Consider the following 25,130-nt stretch of genomic DNA (forward strand, 5'->3'; position numbering starts at 1 on the left):
GATTTCCTTGAATCTATAAATCCTTTTGGGCAGTATGTACACTTTGAGTGATATTGAGCCCTCTAATCTGTGAACACAGGATGTCTTTCCATTTCTTTGTGTGTTCATCACTGTCTTTCAACAGTGATATTTATAGTTTTCATTGTAAATATCCTTCACCTCTTTGGTTAAATTTATTCCCAAGTATGTTTTGTTTTGTAGCTGTTGGAAATGGGATTGCTTTCTTGATTTCTCTTTGAAATGATTCATTATTGGTGTAAGCACCACTGATTTTTGTGTGTTCACTTTATATCCTGCAACTTTGCTGAAGTTACTACTTCTAACATCTTTTTGGTGTGATATATTTGTATCTTTGGGGTTTTCTATATTTAAGATCATGTCATCTGCAATTGGTTCTAGGTGATTGCCTCCTTTCCACTTTATATGAGCTTTGCTCTTTCTCTTGCCTAATTGCTCTTGTTAGGATCTCCAGGACTAGGTTGAATAAAAGTGGCAACAGTGATGATGCATCCTTGTCTTACAGATCTTAGTCTTCAGCTTTCCCACATTCAATATGATGTTTGTTGTTGCCTTGTTACATATGGCCTTTATTATTGAGATTTGTTTGTATCTAACTTGGTCAGATTTTATCATGAAGAGATGTTTAATTTTATCAAATGCCTCTTCTGCATGTACTGTGATGAGATTTGATTTTGTCATTCATTCTGTTGATGTGTTGTATGACATTTACTGGTTTACACCTATTGAATCACCCTTACTTCCCTGGGATGAATCTCACCTGAATATGGTGAGTGATGTTTTTAATATACTGTTGTATTAAATTTGCAAGTATGTTGATGAGACTTTTTTAATCTATATTCATCCTTTTTCTGTTGTGTCCTTGTCTGGTTTTGGGTATCAAAGTAATGCTGTCATTGTAGAATAAATTTGGAAGAATTCCCTACTATCTTATTATTTTAAAATAATTTAAGAAGCGTTAGTGTTAATTCTTCAGTAGTGAAGCCATCTGCTCTTGTGCTTTTCTTAGATGGGAGGTTTTTTAAAAATGTTTTTTATTATTAATATTGATTCAATCTCACTACTTGTTATTGCTCTGTGTAGGAATTCTAATAACTCATGATTCAATCCTGGTAACATAACTGTGTTTGTCTACTTCTTTCAGGGTACAAAATTTGTAGTCATGTCCAAAATATGTATTTTTAAAGATTCATGTATTTATTCAACAGCCAGAGTTATAGAGAGAGAAGAAGAGGCAGAGAGATTGATATCTTCTACCCAGTGGTTCCCTCCCCAGATTGCCATATGGGTAGGGCAGGGCCAGGCTGAAGCCAGGAGCCAATAACTTCATTAGAGTCTCGCACATAGGTGCAGGAGCACAAGTACTTGGGCCGTGTTCCACTGCTTTCCCAGGCCATTAGCAAGGAGTTGGATCAGAAGTGGCACAGCCAGGACTTGAACCAGCAGAGTATAGCCCACCCCTCCTACAATATTTTGTATTTTTGTGGTCTATCTTTACTTCCTGTGATAATGTCTCCATTTCATCTCTAATTCTGTCTCCATTTCATCTCTAATTCTATGTATTTGAAACTTCCTTTTTATTTTTCATTGGTTAGTCTAGCTCAGAGAATACATTTTGTTTATATTTTCAAAGAATCATCTTTTTATTGATCTTTCGTATTGTAGTTTGTGTGTGATTTATTTGTGCTGTGAGTTTTATTATTTCTGATTCACATTTTTATTCTGATTCTTTTGTCTGTTTTTCTAGTGATGCTTTCTATTACAATTGTAATATCTGCTTGATTTAGTTTAATTATTCCATCTCTCTATCCAAGCTCTCTTAAAATATTATTTTTTCTCTGTGTGCTCATGTATTTCACTGTTTCCTTAAAATAGCTATTTTGAAATTTTCATCAGAGAACTGTGAAATTTCAATTTCTAGGTGGTTGGTCTCTGGAGATTCATTTTACTTTTTTGGATGAGGTCATGGTTTTCAGGAAGTTCCTGATGATTGTGGAGTACAACATCATCCATGCATTGATTAGTTTTAGCAATCCTGATTTATGTGTGTCCTTCCTGGAATTCTAGGCAGTCTGTTTTACTGCTGAGATGGGCTATGGCCTGCCTGCTGCTGAGGTGGGCTCACTACCAGAAACAGAAACAGCACTTATCAGTCACTGATGATGTTGGCTGGGGTCTAAAACAGATCAACCAGCACCAAAAACTCCACTGAGCACTGAGTAAGTCCAGCGCTGCATTACAGGGACTAGCCTGGAAACAGGCACTGCAAGGATCTGCTCAATGCTGGGTTTCTTCAGCCTCAAGCCTAGCTCTAATACCACCTTATGATTCCTTGTTGACTGCCCAAGATTGTAGGAGGACTGATCAAGGCAATTCTGCTGCTCATGCAGGCCCTGTATGCCAAAGCCCTGCCTAGCATTGTGGGTGCATAGCAGGTGCAGGAGAGGTTGGTGATGCTATGTGCCAAAAACAGTCTGTCTCATCAGGGTACATGTCTCCATCTGCTAGGTGGGGAAGTCCAGAGATTCCATCTACAGGCACTGGCCTGGCCTCTGTAGTGCTTGTGAAGGTGACCTTGTGTGTTTAGCTGTTTACGTTGGTGGACACTGGAGCTTTTTACTCTGCTATATCCTTGTCTTTGCCTTCCTAAATTGTATTTTCCATCAACTTTTTGAAATACCCTCATATATGTTATCATGCATATAATACCCATTGTAAAGCAGCACAAAGAAATACATCTTAAAATTCTAGGTAAATAAAAACAGATTTAAAAAAAAAAGTTAAAGAAATGAGCGGGAAGGCAAATAAAGGTAAACAAGAAACCAAGAAAAAGAAAACAGAAAACAAAAAAAAAAAAAAAGATAATGGATCTAAGACCTAATGTACTAGTGAATAAAATGTAAATAGTCAAAATACCAATTAAAATAGGATGACTGTGTGGATTTAAACCTGGCCCCAAAAATATGCTATTTATATTAAATTTATTTTAATATAAAGTTATAGGTAGAATGAATATAAAATGATAAAAACACATCATGAAAATATTAACAAAATGAAAGGAGTATTTATATTAATAGTAGATAAAAGAAGCCTTCAGAGCAAACACAATTTTGAGACAGATTTCATAGAAATTGACAAAATGTCCAATCCTATAAAACATGCAACTATTCTGTGTGTATATCAAACAAAGTAGCTGTAAAATATATGAAGCGAAGCTGATGCAAGCAAAAAGAGAAAGAGAAATTCTCAAATACAGTTGTAAAGCTGGAAATCCAACTCTCAATTGTTGACAAAACAAACTACATAGAACATCAGCAAGGATATAGAAGAACTCAACAAGTCCAGGGAAAAACTGCTAGACATATTGTTAGGAGTTAAGGATTATCCAAGCAGAGAAAACTGTATTCAAGTTCAAATACCACAGAGGGAAGCACAAAGACAAAGGGGATTAAAGATTTAAAAAGGAATTCAATACAGATGAAGTAGAGTCGGTATAGCTTATGATAGGTCTGCTGTCTCCAAACAATAAACAGCTGCATTATCTCAGATAAATTATTCAATCAAAAATTCTTCATGTGTTATTATATTAAATTAGTAATGTACAAGACATTTTTGATCCATATTTTTGGGAGCATATTTCATGAATGTAATTGTGGTACCAAATATTTGCAGTCCCTGGTGTAAACTAAGCCTCATTTTCCTCCCGGAGCTGTATACAGGCAGCTGAAGGCTTACATTTTGTATTGCTCCTCATTATGGAGGAGTCATCTTTTGACAGTTGATAAGTTTTTAAAAGGGAAAAATGTGTTGCAGTTCAGCAATATAGGAAGCTGGCATTGCAAATGGCGGCTTAACCCACTGCACCACAACACTGCCCCCAAAGTATGAACTCTTTTAGTCTCTCATTTGCCTATGCATTACTTTAATTCATCAACCTCTTCACCTATCGTTTTGCTACAAACTTTCACAGGGTGTCTACTTGTGGATCACTCTTCAACCTGCCCTCCTCAGTCTCCCAGCTGTTCATGAAGCAAGTCTCTTATCTTTTCATCTTCCTGATCTAAATGCACCAATATATTTCTTACTTCCAAGATCTGGCTATCAAGACATTAATTCAGTGTGATGATTGTCATTATAGGCAGTACCAAGGTGTTCTGTTGTAAAATTTGCAGGTAGCATCCTTCTTGTATATGTCATACTTTGTGAATGTTTAAAATTATTTATTAATTGTACATATTTGTGGGGTAGAGAGTGCTATTTTTTTAAATGACCTTTCAGAGTAGAGGAAATCTGTAATGTTGAACATTTCGAGCTGGTCAGGAGGGTAAGTTAGCACTTTCTGTGAGTTCCATCGTCTATTCATCATGTAGTGAGGATGCAGAAGTGATTCTCTCCTCCTCTCTGCACCTTCACAGCTCCAAGGCAAGCACAAAGATGAAACAGTTCTAGCACTTAGATATCCCTTGAATCCCTCATTTCTATTCCACTAGCTTCCCTGTAACTAAGGAACTCACTGTCCCTTACCTGAGTACTCATTCATTGATGCCAAGTATCTAAGTCCCCCTTTCACCACTTCTGTTACAGGGATTCATTAAGCAAGTACACTATGTCAAGTCCTAGTCCAAAAATCTTCATAATTCCTATTACCTGAAGGACAACTTTCCATATTTACTACATGGTACACAGGGTCTTTATCATCTGGACCTCTTTCTCACCAACCCTGTGCCCAAATTTATTCTGATGAAATATTTAATTATTTTCAGTACCCAAACAGTAATTCACACTTGAGGCACCCCATTGCTGTTTACCATTCCCTTCTCTGAAATGCTCAACCTGACTTGTTTGATATAAAAATCTTACTATGATGTTTTGCCTCTTCTGTGACACCCTCTTTGACACTTTCAAATCTATCTTATTTGTATCTTCTCCTGTAGTACTTGTATAATATTTAATTTTGTGCCTATCTTCCTTTTAAATACTGACCTTCATATTTTTGAGGCTGGAGGTGGATTAATGTTATCACTATATTGTATTTTGAAGGACAGAGTGTTGGGGTGGGCATTGTGGCATAGTGGGTAAAGCTACTGGCATCCCATATGGGTACTGGTTGAATTACCACTGCTCTACTTCCAATACAGCTCCTTGCTGGGAAAGCAGTAGATGATAGCCCAAGTACTTGTGCCCCTGCAACCCACATAGGAAACCCAGAAGAAGCTCTTGACACCTAGCACCTGGATTTGGCCTGGTCCAGCCCTGACTATTGCTGCCATTTGGGGAGTGAACTAGCGGATGGAAGATCTCTCTCTCTCTCTCTCTCTCTCTGTGTGTGTGTGTGTGTGTGTGTGCATGTGTGTGTGTGTGTGTGTCTTCCCCGCTCTTTCTGTAACTCTGCCTTTCAAATAAATAAAATGCATCTTAAAAAAAAAAGAAAGAGAAGTTGAAGACAGAAAGATCTCAAACCATTGGCTCCCTCCCTGAACTCCTGCAAGAATTAGGTCTGAGTCTGGTCAAAGTCAGGGACTCAAGTCATATCTTCCATGTAGGAGACATGGACCAAAACACTTGAAATATCACTTCCTGCCTCCCAGAGCGGGCTTTAGCAGGAAACTTGAATCAGGAGCAGAGTTTGGATTCAAACCAGACACTGAACATAGAATGTGGGCATCCCAAATAGCATCTTAACCACTGTGCCAAATGCCTGTCCCCAGAGGATTATTTTCAACATGCAGAGATATGGGAGAAAGCTCAAAACACTACCTGGATTTCACATAAGCAAATACAACCCAGCTCCTCCTACATCAGTGTGAAGTAGGCAAAGAGATGAGGTGAAAAAGGAAGCATGGTCATGGTTGCTGACTTAATCGTACTACTGTGCTAGAGAAGCAAATATTACGATCTTTATCATTATATAGTACATAATATTTCTAATATTTAATATAATTTACCTTCTATATCCCTGGAAAATCCTTAAAAAGTTACATAGGTTAACTCACTTAAAGTATAGGTATATAATATCTTCATTTATAGATGAACAAAATAAGACATAGGAGTTAAATATTGTGCCCAAGGTTATACAGCAAGCAAGAGAATGAACAAGGATTCAAACCCAGGCAGTTTAACTATAGAGATCTGTGTTCTCAATCACTATATTATATCGCTTCAAAAGTGACTGTATTATCAAAGGGTTTTGACTCAGTCGGTTTCTAGGCTTTTCTGATGAACGCTTGGTAAGTCCATCAGGAGTTATTTAAAAGATGTTTCTTTTTTAAAAAAAAATCTGAAAATAGGGGAATGATTTCTGTAAGGTACACAGGAGAATTAGAAAGGACTGCCTGTCTCAACTAACAATGCTCCAGCAGAACCAATGAATTTGTGCTTGTGGTTTATGGAAAGAGAAATTCTAGGCTGAAAACAAAGAACCTTTCTTTTTAAAATATTTATTTATTTATTTGAAAGTCAGACTTACAGAGAGAGAGAGAGACAGAGAGAGAGAGAGAGAAAAGGAAAGAAGTCCACCATCTGCAGGCTTACTCCCCAAGTGGCCTCAATAGTCAGGGCTAAGCCAGGCCTAAGCCTGGGTGAAGCCAGAAGCCAAGAGATTCATCTGGGTCTCCCACATGGCTGCAGGGGCCTGGGCACTTGGGCCATATTCTGCTGCTTTTTCCCAGGCCATCATCAGGGAACTAGATCTGAAGTAGAGCAAGTAGGAGAGGAATTGGTACAAATACGGGACATGATGTCACAGGCGATGGCTTCACCCGCTATGCCACAATGCAAGCCCCCTAAAGAGCTATTTTTACGAGAGAATCTTAGAGGCACAAGGCATAAACAGTTCTCAGAAATTCAGATGAAAAATCAAGTGGAGGTCAGCATTTTTCTCAATTCTGCACAGTGCACAGCATAGATATGTCCTATCAGTACATTAGGGCTATGCTTCTGAAACTTTAATGTACACCAGTAACTTGGGGAGTTGACACTGTGCAGATTCTGATTCAGTACATCTTTTCTTTTGGTTAGTGCATTTTTATTCTTTTCTCTTCTTCACCCTATATTTGAGCTCTTACTCCACTTTACTCAGTAAGAAACAAGAGAATGTCTTCCTTTATTAATCTCTGAACTAATGGAAACCTAAATAAAGTCATGTGTCTGTTATACACACACATGAGCATATACAAACACAAAAAAGAGAGAGGCTGGAGATGTTCTCTGCCTTGCTATTATTCAAAATGCATTATGAAAATACCTCTAATAATCTCATATATCTCTAATTGATTCTTTGAACTACAATATTTGATCTATTAAAATTTATAAATAAGTGGAAAACTAGAAGTCTCTATCAACTATCCCTTCTCTCAAAAGAGTGAATTCACATCCCCAGGCAATCAGAAATAGCTATTAATAACACCCTCTTATAAGCCTAAAATTATTTCACAAATGCAAACAGATGACTAAGAAAACTACAGAACTGTGTTATAAGAGATCTCATGGTTCTTTATGACATAGCAACTGAAAAAGTTGGATTTGTTTTGTGTGATGATCATTCAGGGGTAGCTGTGAGATGAGGCCAAGGAAAGGCTCAGAGAAACTGAGTTGGGTTGTTTGTGCTGGTTCAAGAGGCATGACGTGCCATGCAGGAATAGATGGAGGAGGCTCCAAGATAATCACCAGCAGCAGAGAGGAAAGCGCAGGTCTCTGTCTTTTTTTTGGAAAGGCAAGGGAGGGCAGGATGAAACATTTCAAACTGGCTGGTTTGAATAATTTCAGGGAGCTCTGGGTTTCAGGCCCATCCTTAGGGACTTGGCATTTGCCTAGGGATGACTAAAGCAGAGGAATATTGCCTCAGTGGGTGGTGTATAGGCAAGACAGAGGAGGTATGGCTTTGGATGGTTAGTTGGCTGATCACAAACAAGGCCCAGGCAGGCCCATTTGCTGTCTCTAAGAATTGGCTCATCTAGGAAGGGGCAGTCTCTACATGGTCAGAAAGGATTTTCAGATGTCAAAACATCACAAAATAGAGTAAAATTAAAGATATTTGTAATATCTTGGTTGTTGGTCATTTGCTTGTAGAAGACAATTACAAATTCTCCTAGAAAGACTGTAGTGCATTCTTACAATTTCATGGGGTTGACCCAGATGTCTGCCTTAGTAGCTGTTCTCTGGAGACTGCTTCCTATGGGACAGCTAGAAGCAGATTGCTTGATAGGCCCCGTTGACTCTCGCACTCCACATGGACTCTGTAGAAATGTCACGGTGACTGTCCCCCCTTCCCTGTGTGATCTTCTGGAGCACATGCCGGCTTTTATTAAACCAGCAACTAAGACTTCCTCTAGGAACCCTGTTTGAATAATATCCTGGATTCAATAAAGGTGTTGACTCTGACCTCTGTGTATGACTTCCAGGCATCCCACATACATCCAGTGACTCTGAGTACTAAAAACTCTTAAAGAGTCGGCGCCGTGGCTCAATAGGCTAATCCTCCACCTTGCGGCGCCGGCACACCGGGTTCTAGTCCCGGTCGGGGCGCCGGATTCTGTCCCGGTTGCCCCTCTTCCAGGCCAGCTCTCTGCTATGGCCAGGGAGTGCAGTGGAGGATGGCCCAGGTGCTTGGGCCCTGCACCCCATGGGAGACCAGGAAAAGCACCTGGATCCTGGCTCCTGCCATCGGATCAGCGCGGTGCGCCGGCTGCAGCGGCGGCCATTGGAGGGTGAACCAACGGCAAAGGAAGACCTTTCTCTCTCTCTCTCTCTCTCTCACTGTCCACTCTGCCTATTAAAAATAAAAAAAAATAAAAAAAAAAACTCTTAAAGTTTAAAAATTGTGTTTGTGTCATTGAAGCTGTGCATCCTTCCAATTCTTCCAGGTGAGACTATCCGGAATGGAATCAGCCAGGAGATTCCCTCCTGGTACCCTACTGTCCAGGCCTCTGATTGATGTTGGAGATGGTAACTACCATTTATAAAGAAACTAAATTTAATTCAAAATTCAGAGGTATTGATTAGAGATCAAATCATTTGCAACTAAACTGTGAAACCACATAGTTGGAAGTCTCCTTATGTTCTCTCTCTCTCTTTTAACAAAATAAGGTGAGGTACATAAAGATGGTGACTACTCTCCCCACAGTTACATCCTTGCTGCAATGAGCCTCTGGCATCATGAGCCTCTGGCAATGTGTGTTGAATATAGCATGACTTAATGTGAAAAAGGTTATTCTGCATACTCTTACTGATAGCTCAGTAGGCGCAATGTCAGTTAACCTAAATGACCTAAATGGGAAAGGAGGATAGACAACATAAAACTACTGGAATAATGTAGTAGACTATGTCAAAATGTCAGGTGTTAAGATGTGTAGAGAAGGAGAAAAAGAAGATACATCGTAATTGCCAGTCAAATGGCAATAATGCACCTGTCTGTGCAAGAATTTTACAGTGTAGTCATCTCATGACTAGTAAATAAATATCTCTTCTCCCTTTCCCACATCAGGAAAACATTATTAGGAGAATACTAAATATATTCAGCTTGGTCCGTCAAAGACCATGAGGTTTTATAACTCAGTGACCTACTAACACCAGCCTGCTAAACATCTGCACAGAATTATGTTCAGCTGTGTTTGTGACCCTGAGAGTAAACTATGCTGATGGAGAAGTCTTTATCTGGAATGTCTCATTCTTTCTTTTCACAGAGGTAAAAAATTGTTGAAAGTGCTATTGTATGTATGAGGACAGACTGGAGACATCATTCATTTGATATTTATCCATGAAGTTTCTTAACTAATACTGGTGTACAATGCTGAGCACATCATCTATGCTAACGTCTTACCCTTTTAAAAACAACTGGACTCCAAACGATTATAGTCTGGAGACAGTAGGAGAGATGTGAGAGAAAAATTCATGAGAATATATATATAGTGGAAATGAGGTGTTGTTCATAGTAAATTAATAAACAGGAAGTATAGTGACATAAAGCGTGAAATATAGAAGATAAAAAATAATGGAGCCATTAAAAATATGAGTTACTGCTGAGGAAAGCTTTTCCAGGATCTTATGGCTATTCATTTTTATTACTTAACTCAGTAAATTTAAGCAATCATCAGATTTGTGCAATTCTGACCCAAAAATCTTGTTCCCCATTGAGGTTTGTAGTTTTCTTAATAGTATTAGAAAGTATACTCATTATTTTTGGTTGCCTTGCACCCACTCATACACACAAAGTGAAAAGAAGAATGAGACTTTTTCATAAAATTATGTTATATTTAAAGTGTATAGTTTATTTTATAATGATACAATTTGATAACTAAACTATTTCACAAAAAATACATTCAATGAACGATAAATATGCAAAAATGAAGTTAATAAAGCATTTAATCACAGTAAATTTATATATCACCTTTTTATTTATGCTCTAATCATTTTTCCCGTTTTCTTTTCAAAACCGCCCATGTCATTCAAAATGTTGTAGTATATTATATTTCCATCTCTAACAAAACTTGCTTTTATCTAATCTTATTGTTATTGTGTTATATTGTTTATTCTTGTTTGTTGATTACTTCAGAGGGATTTCAATTGTTTGAACTTCCACACCTTGCACTTCATTGTGTACCAAGCTGGAAAAACCAGTTTCTGTTTTCTCAGAGTACAGACTAGAACATGAATCACAGAACCTTACTTTATACTTGATTTAATCATTTATTAACTCATTATTCTGTATTAATATGAATTTATTGGCCGGCGCCCTGTCTGAATAGGCTAATCCTCCGTCTGCAGCGCCAGCACACCGGGCTCTAGTCCCAGTCAGGGTGCCAGATTCTGTCCCTGTTGCCCCTCTTCCAGTCCAGCTCTCTGCTGTGGCTCGGGAAGGCAGTGGAGGATGGCCCAAGGGCTTGGGCCCTGCACCCCATGGGAGACCAGGAGAAGTACCTGGCTCCTGCCTTCGGATCAGCGCAGTGTGCCAGCCGCAGTGCACCGGCCGCAGCAGCCATTGGAGGGTGAACCAACGGAAAAGGAAGACCTTTCTCTCTGTGTCTCTCTCTCTCTCACTGTCCACTCTGCCTGTCAAAAATAAAATAAAATAAAATAAAATAAAATAAAGAAAAAAAGAATTTATTAAAATCTAAGAGTCTTTTAATTTGCATTTACCACAATGCAATTGCGTATATATTCATCTGATGATATTGTGTGTTGTAAATAAATTTATTCTCTATTTTAAAGACTTCATAACTGGGGCTGACACTGTGGCATAGCGGGTTAAGCCTCCTCCTGCGGAACTGACATGCTATGAGGGCACCGGCTTGAGTTCCAGCTGTTCCATTTCCCATCCAGCTCCCTGCTAATGTGCCTGAGAAAGCAGTAGAAGATGGCCCAAATTCTTGGGCTCCTGCACGCATGTGGGAGACCCGAAAGAAGCTCCTGACTCCTGGCTTCAGATTGGTCTAGCTCTACCCACTGTGGCCATTTGGGAAGTGAACCAGCAGATGGAAGACTTCTCTGCCATGTACCTTAACTCCCTGCCCTTCCATGCCAATACCAGTAAAGCATGAATGAGGCTATGAGTTTAGCTTTTTGGGTAGAAGTACCTACTGGCTATGCTTTTGCTTCCAAAGTTTCCTGGAAGATTACTATCACTTATTTTGCCTTTTAATGTAGAGACATCCATCCATATTTCCACCTACAAAGATTTCCAGATCTGGAGGTTTTTTTAAATATTTATTTATTTACTTGAAAATAACAGTTATACAGAGAGAGAGAGAGAAGAAATCTTCTATTGCTGGTTCAGTCCCCAGATGGCCATATCGGCCAGAGCTGTGCTGATTCGAAGCCAGGAGCCAGGAGCTTCTTCTGGGTCTCCCAAGCGGGTGCAGGGTCCCAAGAACTTGGGCCATCTTCTACTGCTTTCCTAGGCCATAGCAGAGAGCTAGATTGGGGGGAGCAGCCGGGACTAGAACCAGTGACCATATGGGATGCTGACACTGCAGGAGGCAGCTCCATCCACTGTGCCACAGCACCAGCCCCCGGATCTGGAGTTTTGAAGGGAACACCAATCTTCCTGGTCAATGTACTCATGAATAGGTTCTCCCGAAGAGTGGGGAAGCAAGGTGGATGAATTTAAAGATGATAGAATTTGTAGTGCAATATCCCAGTTATGAAATAATGTGGCTTAATATTTCCCTCAAAGCCAGAAATGAGCCAGTAACCTCCCCATTGTTCCAGAAGTGGCAGCATACCGCGAGGTGGACTGCCTCAAATGAACTCATGCAGTACATCACGGTGGCTGCTCTGCTGTCAGCTGAAGCAGTCAGCCTTGGGCGACACGCCCAGATTCTTAGGAAAATACACCACTGGACATTTCATTTTTCCATATTTTGAGTCAAAACTCCAAGCCCTAATCCGTGCATCTTGTTACAAAGAAATCAAAGGTCTTTCTCAAGTTTAACAACCCCAGTGTAGGTGTTGACTATAGAGAGAATCAACTGTGAGAGTACCAAGCATCGCATTTAGTTAGCAGCTTCTTTAGAAGCGTGACCCCCTGGAGAAGCTGCTATTCTGGCTGGTAATCATGCATTGGAACCACTTCCTTATAATTGCTTGGCCTAAAGTTTGAGTTTTGCTCTCACTGCCTGTGCTTTTTGATCATATAATGATGTCATAGTGTTTGCCTATATTTTCTTTCAGCAGTTATAGTTGAACCATCTATTTTTAGTTTTTGAGACAACATATTTTAAATCTACATTACAGTAAAAAGTCTTAATACTTCACCAAATAAGAAATAAACAAGTAAAAGGCAAAAAGACCCTAGTTTAGTGGGGATATAGACAATGACTATAAGCAATAACTGAAAGTATAAATGGGGGCCTGTGCTGTGGCACAGCAGGTTAAAGCCCCTGCCTGAAGTACCTGCATCCCATGTGGGAGACAGTTCTAGTCCCGGCTGCTCCTCTTCTGATACAGCTCTCTGTTGTGGTGTGGGATAGCAGTAGAAGATGACCCAAGTCTTTGGGCTCCTGCACCCATGTGGGAGACCCAGAGGAAGCTCCTGGCTCCTGGCTTCGGATAGGCACAGCTTCGGCCACTGTGGCCATCTGGGGAGTGAAACAGCAGATGGAAGACCTCTCTCTCTGTCTCTACCTCTCCCTGTAACTCTTTCAAATAAATAAAATAAATCTTAAAAAATAAGACACTATAAATGACCATCTCATTATTTCATAGAGAAAACTACATACATAGAAAACTGGTTATTATTGGTAGCATTATCTAAAACCCTCTTTCTTTTATCATCCTTTAAGGAAGCAGGTTCTTGTTCCCCTATTTCCAATCTAGTATATAGCATATGCGTGATAGTCATTAACAAACTTATTGGATAATATAATCATATCTTATACATTTTTTAAATATTTAAGACTAAAATATTTGGTCAAGTTGTTTTTTGCAATGGGAGGTTTTAGACATGTGTGCATACTCTGGCACTGGTATAAATATACTCTCCAGCTCATTTTGCTACCAGGACAACCGACCCTCTCTTTAGGAGACTGGAAAAAAAGTGGATCTCTTGTACACAGTTCTCGTGCAGATGTTTGGATGTTCTCTCAGATTTTAAATGGAATTCTTTTAGGTGTAGTCTTGCTTTTAGGAACATCAAACAGTCTGCCTATGTATACTTGTTTTCTTTGTTGTCATGAGTGTGGGCAAAGATCTTATTGTTGTCAAAAATGTTTTACTAAAAATAAAATGTATTAGGTAAGGCATTTTGTCTTTGGCAATCATTCTCCCTGTCACTAGGTAGTATATTTATATAGCAGTGGTCATGGTTAAAGTTACTGAAAGACAATAAACTTAAATACCATCTCTTCAAAATGACTATAATTTGGTTAAGCTCCCATCTTCCTTTTATAGTGTCTGCCATTAAAATATACTCATAGGCAGAGTCTGTTTTTAAATTACAGTAAAGATGGTAGCTTGGGCCAATATAAAGGACACTTAAAAACCAAACATGGCCGGTGCCATGGCTCAATGGGCTAATCCTCTGCCTGTGGCGCCGGCACACCGGGTTCTAGTCCTGGTCGGGGTGCCGGATTCTGTCCCGGTTGCTCCTTTTCCAGGCAGCTCTCTGCTGTGGCCCCGGAGTGCAGTGGAGGATGGCCCAAGTCCTTGGGTCCTGCACCCGCATGGGAGACCAGGAGAAGCACCTGGCTCCTGGCTTTGGATCAGTGCGGTGTGCTGGCTGCAGCGGCCATTGGAGGGTGAACCAACGGAAAAAGGAAGACCTTTCTCTCTGTCTCTCTCTTACTGTTCACTCTGTCTGTCAAAAAAAATTTTTTTTTGCCTGCTTACAGCTCCGGTCATACAGAAATTAAATCCTGAAAACAAAAAACAGGAAACAATTCTTTTATTAAGCTGAAAATGTTGCTACCTCTTTAACAGGATCAAAATATGAGCTATGAGCAGAGAAGTGTAGAATGCAAACAAAACAAATTCAAATTCAATTTTTTACTAATTATAATTTCTCTCACTTTTGAATGATTTGAAAAGATATGCTATAAATTACACATTTAAGTATCATTCTGTAGCCCCACAAAAAGTTACAAACTTTCTAAAAAACGTCATAAAATTTTAAGTGTAGAATATTTCTGGAATAAGAAATGTAATGTTATAGCTGGCCATGACTCCAATCACTTTGTTATGCTGGATATATGAAATCACATAGTATAAAAATAATTGGATCATACACATATATATGAATGTATCTGCAACTATCCCACTCAATTTATTCTTTATTATATCCTCCAGTTTCTCAAAAATCCTCATTATACTTTAGATAACTGATAAAGGCTTATTCTTTCTACTTATATAATTAGCACTCTTTTATTATCTTTCATCTAAAATTTATTACACGATTTGTTATTATGCTCATTCTCTGTTCTATGAATCTTCATAAGCTTGTACTCTAGTAACATTAGACAATTTTCCTGTTTCTTTTTAGATATCTGGACCTTTGCTAGATCCATATATTTTTAATACTGTTCATATTACTAGAAATTATTTTACTCCATGCACTGCTGTGCAAATCTCACTGAACACTTTGATCAGTTATATCAATGTTCTGTATTCAAAGATCTGTATTCAAAGATAGGAATGCACCTGGAGTCGAACAAATCGGCTTCATTATTTAATACAACAAGTAAGAAAGTACACTGTAGGGAATGGCAAGAAAGCTCAGTAAAAGAGTGTGTTGTAAGGGCTGGCAACAGTCTTTGAGCTTATGTTAGGTCATCATGGGGAAGGATCAAGAAATCAGAGCTTGCCAAACCTCTTACCTCGAATTCAATTCTTTCTTACTATACTCATTCGTTTCTTAAGAATGCTGATGACTAGAAGTGACCATATGAAGCAAACTTTTCTTATTCCTTAACCCAGAGAAAATGTTTTTAATATTTCATGACCTATGGTAGATGTATGTCAAGATTTTGTAGGTATGATTATTGTTATTGATTGTTTTCATTCTATGTGCCACAAGTCTTCATCTTTAATGAGTATGATTTTTACCTAATGCATTTTAAATTAATTAGATGCTCATGAAATCTATTAATGATGTTATTTACAATGATTGAAATAATTACTCTTCCAGTAATTTGTTGTCTAATATAAACCAACTTGGTAAAAATCCATTTATCTTGTGTCCTGTTGGACCTTGTTCAGCAGATGTTTGCTGAAGACTATTGTGTACAAGGCAATAAACATTGTTGGCCCATATTTTGTATGTTCTGCCCTTCCCTTGCAGTGTTTTCTTGTTCAAAAAATTGTTAAGTTCATATAGCAGTTTAAGGAATATTTCTCCCTTTTCTACATTCTGGAAGACTATGGTCATATTTAGTTACTTATTTTTATTTTATTTTTTTTTTTTTGACAGGCACAGTGGACAGTGAGAGAGAGAGACAGAGAGGAAGGTCTTCCTTTGCAGTTGGTTCACCCTCCAATGGCCGCCGCGGCCGGCGCGCTGCGGCCGGCACACCACGCTGATCCGATGGCAGGAGCCAGGTACTTATCCTGGTTCCCATGGAGTGCAGGGCCCAAGCACCTGGGCCATCCTCCACTGCACTCCCTGGCCACAGCAGAGAGCTGGCCTGGAAGAGGGGCAACTGGGACAGAATCCGGCGCCCCAACCGGGACTAGAACCCGGTGTGCCGGCGCCGCTAGGCGGAGGATTAACCTAGTGAGCTGCGGCGCCGGCCTAGTTACTTATTTTTAAATGTCTGCTGAATCTTCCAGGAGAAGGGAATTTTTTTTATCAAACATTTAGTTTTATAGACTGAGTCAGGGATTTAAAATCATGAATTAGATAATGATATCTGATCAGCACAGGAGTTTTGACCTGATCCATTTCCGACCTGGGCTGGTTCACCCCTCCTTAGGCAAGCTTGTGGTCCCCCTCTCCCGGGAGGTCACCATATTGATGCCGAACTTAGTGCGGACACCCGATCGGCATAACACACGACAGCCCAGAACTCCTGGACTCAAGCGACCCTCCGATCCTCCAGCTACAGCCTCCTGAGTAGCTGGGACTACAGGCGCGCGCCACCGCGCCCAGCAGATAATGATATCTGATATCACTGTCTCTATTAACCTCACTTGAGGTTAATATAAGAAAATTATTCAGAGGCCGGCACAGTGGCACTGTAGGTTAATCCTCTGCCTGCAGCACTGGCATCCCATATAGGCACTGGTTCTAATCCCCGCTGCTCCTCTTCCAATGCAGCGCTCTGCTATGGCCTGGGAAATCAGCAGAAGACAGCCCAAATGCTTGGGCTACTGCATCCACGTGGGAGACAGGAAGAAACTCCTGGCTCCTGGCTTCAGATTGGCGCAGCTTTGGCTGTTGCGGCCATTTGGGGAGTGAACCAGTGGATGGAAGACCTTTCTCTCTGTCTCTCCCTCTCACTGTCTATAACTCTACCTCTCAAATAAATATAAAAAAAAAATCTTTAAAAAAGAAAATTATTCAAACGGGATGTATAAAACATGGACAATAATAATTAAAGTGTTTATCAGATACTTTGATTTTATACATACAAAATCAACAGAAATCATATAAGGATTGAGATTAAAAAAAATATTATCCTGGGCAGGCACTGTGGTGTGGCAGGTAAAGCCACCACCTGCAGTGCCAGCATCTCATATGGGTGACAGTTTGAGTCCTGGCTGTTCCACTCTCTGCTATGGCCTGGGGAAAGCAGCAGAGAATGGCCCAAGGCCTCGGGCCCCTGCACCCACCTGGGAGACCCCCAGAAGGCTCTTGGCTCCTGGCTTCAGATTGGCCCAGCTCCAGTCATTGTGGCCATTTGGGGAGTGAACCAATGGAATGGAAAATCTCTCTCTTTCTCTTTCTTTCTCGCTCTCTGTCTCTGCCTCTCTATAACTCTGCCTTTCAAATAAATAAACAAATATTTTAAAAAAATCATTATCCTCCGAATATATGACAACCTGCATAGAAAACTGTAAGAAATACCTAATTTTTAGATGAACTATGAAGCTTTCATATTCAAGAGACATACTCTTTACCAAGAAAATCCATGTTTTAAAATACCATTCACAAAAACAGCCAAATCTAGATGCATCAAGATTATAAAGTTAATAAATGCAATGTAAAGCATGTATAAGGAAAGTTATATGTCTTTATTAAAACATTCAAAGAAGATTTGGGTAAATTGACAATGAAATGCCTCTCTATTAATATACAGAGTCAGTATGATAAATTCTTAATTATACCAATATACGATGCAACTTCAATCAAGATTCTAAAGATCTCTTTCTGCTATTTAAAATCTAATCATAAAGTCATAAAAGTTGAATGAGTTAAAAATTCAAAATACTAACACATTTGTAAAGAATCATGTAAAAAGTCACCCTTCATCAGATGCATCAAGTTCCTAAGAAAAAAGTCCCATTTTCCTTCTGTATTTTCCACAATTCTTGCTCCCATGTCTATGTTTCTGTAATGTCTATATTGCTTCATTTATATTCTATATTGTTATGTTTTTTGACACTCTTATAACAAGTCTTAATATTTCTAAACTCTCCTCTTAAAGAGATTGGGTTATTATTAACACTTTGAGATCTCTGAGAGTTTTTAGCTTCAACTTGTTAACTTAAAATAAACCATAACAGCATTTTGAATTTGAGAGAGTTGACATCTCTACAATATCAAGTCTTCAAATCAGTGAAAATGGCTTACCATTTTATTTATTTGGATCTTCTTGAATGTTAGTAGTTTTCTATAATTTCCTCTGTAACAATCTTGCACCTCTTCTACTAGATTTATTTCTTTATATTTGATACTTTCAGTTCTATTACAAATGGCACTTCTTTCAGTAAATGTATGTGCATTCAAATAATGTGTGTTGACCTTGAATCCAGTAATGATTCAAACACTCATTAAAGTTGACTTCAAATTATTTTCTTGTTTGAAAAGATTTAACTATCTGGTTTTTTTTTTAATCATCTATATATCTATTTGAAAAGCTGGGCTACAGAGAGAGAGGGAAAGAGACAGAGAGAGAGAAAGATTTTCCATCTGCTGGCTCACTCTCAAATGGCTAATAGCCAGAGTAGGGCCAGGGTGAAGGCAGGAGCCCTGTACTCCATCTGGGTGTCCCACATTCATGGCAGGGATCCTAGCACTTGGACATCCTCTGCTGCTTTCCCTGGCGCATTTGCAAATAAGCTGGATCAGAAGCTGAGCAGTTGGGATTTGAACCAGCACTCTGACAATGGATGCTAGTGTGGTAAACAGTAGTTTAAACTGCTGTGCCACAACACTGCACCCCAATTTTTTTTCCTACAACCACAACTTACCCAGTTAATAGGTGAATTGGTAAATTATGCTAAATAACCATTATATAAATGAACTAACCATGCATATGTCGGATAAATTTAACTTAGTTATGATACATTTTGGGGTGAAGTTTGATAATATCCATTTAACTAAGGAATTTTCTCTCTATGAGTAACATTGAACTGTATTTTTTAAAATCCACAAAATATCATATAAAAGTTTTGGAATTAAGAACATACTAGTCTCACAAATTAATTTAGAGAATGAGCTTCATTTATTATTTTCTGAAAATGTTCAACAGTTGAATTTTCCTTGAGTATATTTTGCTCTTTAACCTCTCAAGAGGGCTCATTTCTGTAATTTAATTTTTTTTTCTTTTCTAATAATTATATTCATTTAAATCTAATTCTCTTTATCTGCATTACATAGATACTGCTAATTAGTTTTCTGTTATCATTTCATTCAAGCATTCACTAATTCCAATTACTGTTTATTCTTTGAATCATGGACTATATAAAGTGTTTTGTAAATATTTAATTATGTGTATTTTTTTCTAGGTAGCTTTAGCCTATTGATTAACAGCTAAATTGTATTATGACTAGAAAGCAGATTCTATGACTTTTTAAATTTGAACTTTACTGACACTTGCTTCACAGACCAGTGAATGATCAGATTGTATGATTTTATGAATGTTCTGGTATACTTAAACATGTTTTTGTTTTTTTTTTTTTTTTTGCAATGTGCACTTGTTCTTTTAACATGTTTTTAAATTTGCTATTAATCTTATTTCTCTGTTGACTTTAATAATTTTGTCTGATTTTTCAACCCACTACTCAAACAGTTGAGTGAAAATATTCCTTTGTAGTTGTGGATTTGTCAATATCCTCTTTTAATTTAATATTTTTTGCTTTTGTACATTATATTTTTGTTTTGGGGTCTAGGTGATTGAAAATTGTTCTTTTATCTTCTTTGATACACTTATCTTGTGATGTATGCTGTGCATAATCTTTGGTAATTTTTTTTGCCTTAAAACACATTTTACCTGTTTTTAGTGTATCTACTCCAAGTTTATTGGTGTAACATTTTTACTGTCTAACTATTTGAATCCTCGAATTTGTCTCTAAAAAACTGTGCAGTTAAATTTTACTTACCATCCATTCATTTGGATATCAACTTATTATAATTGTAATCGTAGCCACAATGGAATTAGGTCACCTGCCAAAGAATTCCTGAGCTATGAACATATTAGTTATACCAAAATATGTTTAAATCACTCTTCCTCACTAAAGTTACTTCAAAGGTTTATTTTCAGAATCCAATGAATCAACTTTGAAATTATTCTTTCTTAGCTGTGAAATTCAATAGCACTTTTATTTTCACTGTATGAAATATTGGCATGCAAGAATAATAACCTTAATTAACCAAAATAGAAAAATGACTATCAAAATATGTTAGATATATTTTTTGTAATTTTCTTCATCTTTTACATTCTAATAAATTACATTTCTTTCAAAATTTATGTTGTTCTAGTTATGTATTTTATTTTTTAAAATTTATTTATTTATTTGAAAGTCAGTTACACAGAAAGAAAAGGAGAGGCAGAGAGAGGGAGAGAAAGGTCTTCCATCCTCTGATTCACTCCCCAATTGGCTGCAAGGGCCGGAGCTGTGCTGAGCTGAAGCCAGGAGCCAGGAATTTCTTCCGTGTCTCCCACACAGGTGCAGGGGCCCAAGTTCTTGAGCCATCTTCTACTGCTTTCCCAGTCCATAGCAGAGAGCAGGATCGGAAGTGGAGCAGCCGGGATTTGAACCAGAGTCCATATGGGATGCCGGCACTGCAGGCGGCATCTTTACCTGCTATGTCACAGTGCTGTCCCCCTAGTTATGTATTTTAACAACTTATCCATTTCACTGACTACCAATTTTGTTAATTCTACATATTGCTTTCTCTTTCTTCTCATTTAGTTGCTTTGTACACTCTTCTAACTAACAAGTAATTGTAATTTAGTTGCTAAACCTCATTGCAATGTGTTTTATTACAACATGTGGACAAGTAAACTACAGTCAGATATGGAATCATTCTGTGAAAAATAGATTATATGTTTTGCTAAATCTATTAACAATATTGTTATGTAATGAAGACCTCCATAACTCTTACAGGATTAGGGAGTTGTTATGTTGAGTTTGAGTTTAAAATACTTGCAGCCTCTTCTGAAGTCAGTTCCTCATAAGTTCTAGTGTCAGTAGCCAGTCAGAGACATTTTGCTGGTGAAGGCTATCATTCAAAAAATTAAGATTACGTAATATTAAATTTTTATCTATTTATTTGAGAAGGAGAGAGAGTACCCCCATCTGCTGGTTTACTCCCTGAATACATGCAGTGGTCAGGGTTGGGCACAGGCTGAATCCAGGGGCACCCAGGATTGCAATCCAGGTCTGCCTGGTAGGTGGCAGAAACCTAATTTCTTGAGTCATCACCACTGCCTCTCAAGATCTGCATTGCAAGGAAGTTTGAGTTAGGAACTAGAGCAGGAATGGAATTCAGGTACTCCAAAGCAGGATGTAGGCATCCTACATGTTAAACATCCATCTATTAAACAATAAACATGTTATACTATTTTGGTAAACTTAAAATATTTGAATTACTTAGAACTCCAAATCTTTTAGAAACAAAATTAGAGGCTGGCATTGTGGTGTAGTAGGTAAAACCGCCACCTGCAATGCCAGCATCCTACACTGTCACTGGTTCATAAGCTGGATGCTCTGCTTCTGATCCAGCTTCCTGCCAATGACCTGGGAAAAGAAGCAGAAGATGGCCCAAGTGCTTGAGCCCCTGCCATCCTCGAAGGAGACCTGGATGAAGCTCCTGGTTTCTGGCTTCAGTTTCCAGTTAATACATGCCATGGAAGGCACAGTGAAGACTCACGTACTTGGATTTGTGATACTCGTGCGTGAGACCCGGATTAAGTTCTGGGACAAAAAACTGGCTAAAATACATTTAACAACTTCTTATAGAACTCTGCAGACTTTCCACTTATTACCAATATTGTCATTATATTTAGAAAAATACACTGAAAAATTCCCCCAAAACACCAAATTAAGCCCAGTGAAATGCCTACAAACATTGTGTTCACATGATTCTAAATTTTTTCAATGCCAGTACAAATTAATGTACTTTAAAAAAAGAAGCAATAGGGGCCGGCACCATGGCACACTAGGTTAATCCTCCGCCTGCGGCGCCGGCATCCCGTATGGGCTCCTGGCTCCTGGCTCCTGGCTTCGGATCGGCGCAGCTCCAGCTTTTGCGGCCATTTGGAGAGTGAACCAACGGAAGGAAGACCTTTCTCTGTTTCTCTCACTGTCTGTAACTCTACCTGTCAAATAAATAAATAAATAAAAATCTTTAAAAAATAAATAAAAAGAAGCAATGACTGATATTTTCAAGTTTTCCTCAAGGCTCTGTTCCCGTGTGTATGCACACTGTGATGCGTGCTCACCCAGTCTTCCTTCAGTGAAGGGCTTGTTGCCTGCATTGCTGGAGCTGCTGTGCACAGACACCTTCAGCTTTCAGCCTACTCAATTGCTCTCTCCATTTTGGATTGAGGTCATTTCATTTTGCAGGGCACTGCATCCTATGTTTAATCAATGATGACACACAAAGGCCTGGCATTTGGGGGTCAGTTTAGGTTCAGAGCTCTTTGTGCAGTCAGCAGAGCTGTCAAGGGATGCATCACAGCTTGAATTCCTCTGTCCAGGGCTGCTTCCACCCACACCCTTCCACAGATTTTCATTCCAAGGTAGTCCTTAATAGACATCTCACACTAAACACTGCTCAAAGCACACAACTTACTACACCAACTATGATTGCATAAATCACAGGAAATAAATGTATGTTTTGTGCAAAATAGGGTAATGTTAACTTGAAGTTGCAAAGAAAAACTCTAGGAAAACTAGGAGAAAATACCACCTATACAATCACAGCTGCTTTAACTGAATGGATGATAGGGTTTTCAAAAAGTTCATGGAAAATTCTTATTGTGAAAATTTGTGTATGGGTTTCCTAAAATTTGTTCATCAAAATTAACATCTTTTAATTCATTTCTTTTCATGAATGTTTTGAAGTACTCTTCTAAATATTGGATAGTAAGAAAAAGTCAACTTGACAGCGACGTATGTAACAGTGATACACTGAACATCCACAGGAAAGCATAATGGGACCTTAACAAAAGATAATTCAGGGCTGGCATTGTGGCATAGCAGGTAAAGCTGCCGCCTGCAACTCCAGTGTACTGTATGATTGCCAGTTCGAGTTCCCGCTGCTCCACTTCCATCCAGCTACCTGCTAATGCACCTGGGAAAGTAGCAGAAGATGGCTTAAGTGTTGGGCCCCTGATACCTACATGGGAAACCTGGAAGAAGCTCCTGGTTCCTGGCTTCAGTATGGCCCAGCCCCGACCATCGTGACCATCTGGAAAGGGAACTAGCTGATGGAAGATGTCTCTGTCTGACTCTCTCTCCTACTCTCTCTTTATAGAGAGAGTCATCTCTTTTGAATAAAAAAAGAGTTATCTCTTTTGATTAAATAAAAAATAAATCTTTTAAGTAAAAAGATAATGTGCCTACCACTTCTTATAATGAAATATATGCAACCTAAAGCTGCATCATATTTATATTTCATCTGTAAGCTTGAAAACTAAGATAATATTGATTAAACAACTGTGTAAATGAGTGCACGGGACAATAAGCTGCTTTATGACATTGAAGCTGGCAACTCTATTTGATAGGGCATTGTCTCCCAAAATTTAAAATTCACACTCTATTCTTGATCCAGCAATTCCAGCATGAACCCTTTACCTTATATATGTATTTCAGGAATATTAAATGAAAAAATGGTTCAGATCACTGATTGTACTATGCTATAAGTATGGCAAAGTTAAATTTTAGAAATATAACTATATATATATACATATATATATATATACTCACGATTTTTGTAACTATGCAAATGTAAATATGAGTTTGTGTGTATAAGTAGTTACGAATTTATTATTTAGAACTGCCTAAAATATCTCAGTAATATTTTGTATTTTATATATTTATACTCACATAGAATATTTCTGATAGACCCCAAGGGATCATGCAACAGTCTTTGCTTGTATGGATGCAGAAAAATGACTCAGTGAGACAAAGTCTAGGAGATATACTTTTTCATTGCATAGATTATTGAAAAGACTGAATTATTTTACTGTGAACCTGTATTGATTGTTTGATGAATAATGCTAGAACTAAAAATATTAAGATCCAAAGTTAACATTTAGTATACCAAAAAAATTATATTGAGATGGTTAGCTGGAGATGGAAAAATGAATTCCTTTAAGTATATAAAATTTTAAAGAGCTCATATTTCCTGGATGTTTTATGTGTTCTGTAAATAATAATAAATTAATAGCAGTAATTTCTGCTAACAAATAAATCCTCTTTTTTTTCATTTTCCTCTCTCTCCCTCTCATTTGTCTCTTCCCAGAAACTCAGAAATTAAAATATCCCTTGTTTCACTGAAAAATCATGTTTTTCTCTACTTCAGACAAAGCACTTTCATGTCCTACTTTTTTGTCCAATCCCTAATTTCTGTCTACCTATTACTAATTAATGTCTTTCAAACAGGACAAATGGAATGTTTATAAATGTTATCTGACTTTGCCCCCAAAGATTCTCTGATTATCTACTATATATACTCTTTTTAAAATTAATTTTACCTGTATATAACTATTAACTATGCATTAGTAAAGTGTTTCTACTACTTTCAATTATTTAAGGATATCACTAGTATAGCAATTTAATCTTTAATTTACTGCTGAAGCAGATTTGAAGATAAATGTATTGTTCTCTTATCTAGGATAAAGCATACTAGAATATACGATATTACTTTCAAACGTTTAAGCTCAGGAGATAGCCCTTTGGTGAAAATCAGAAAAACGGCAGCCAGGTGCTCTTGATGTGAATGGAATGGGAAAGGGAGCGGGAGATGGGAGGGGTGTGAGTGGGAAGGAAATTATGGGGCGGGGGAGCCATTGTAATCCATTAACTGTACTTTGAAAATTTATATTTACTAAATAAAAAATAAATAAAAAAAGAAAATCAGAAAAATGGAGCTCTCTCCAGAAAAATAAATTAGAGAAAAAGAAAAAAGAAACCCTTTACTGAGCAATTAGACAAAAAGGGTCCTGTCCAGTGAGTAGCGCAGGATACAGTTTGGTGAAGGCACAGTTGTTGGATTTCAACCCCTTGGCTCA

The 25,130-nt window shown here is 38.2% G+C and overlaps 1 non-coding gene across 1 annotated transcript; it reads right to left on the reverse strand.

The window, feature by feature from the left end:
* Nucleotides 1-16,296: 16,296 nt before the first annotated feature.
* On the reverse strand, nt 16,297-16,595 carry LOC149127419 (signal recognition particle RNA). Its single transcript, XR_016232038.1, has one exon.
* Nucleotides 16,596-25,130: the final 8,535 nt, after the last annotated feature.

The sequence above is a fragment of the Oryctolagus cuniculus genome, chromosome 3 (genome assembly GCF_051225735.1).
Source record: "Oryctolagus cuniculus isolate XC-2025 breed Fujian yellow rabbit chromosome 3, ASM5122573v1, whole genome shotgun sequence".
Taxonomy (NCBI): Eukaryota; Metazoa; Chordata; class Mammalia; order Lagomorpha; family Leporidae; genus Oryctolagus; species Oryctolagus cuniculus.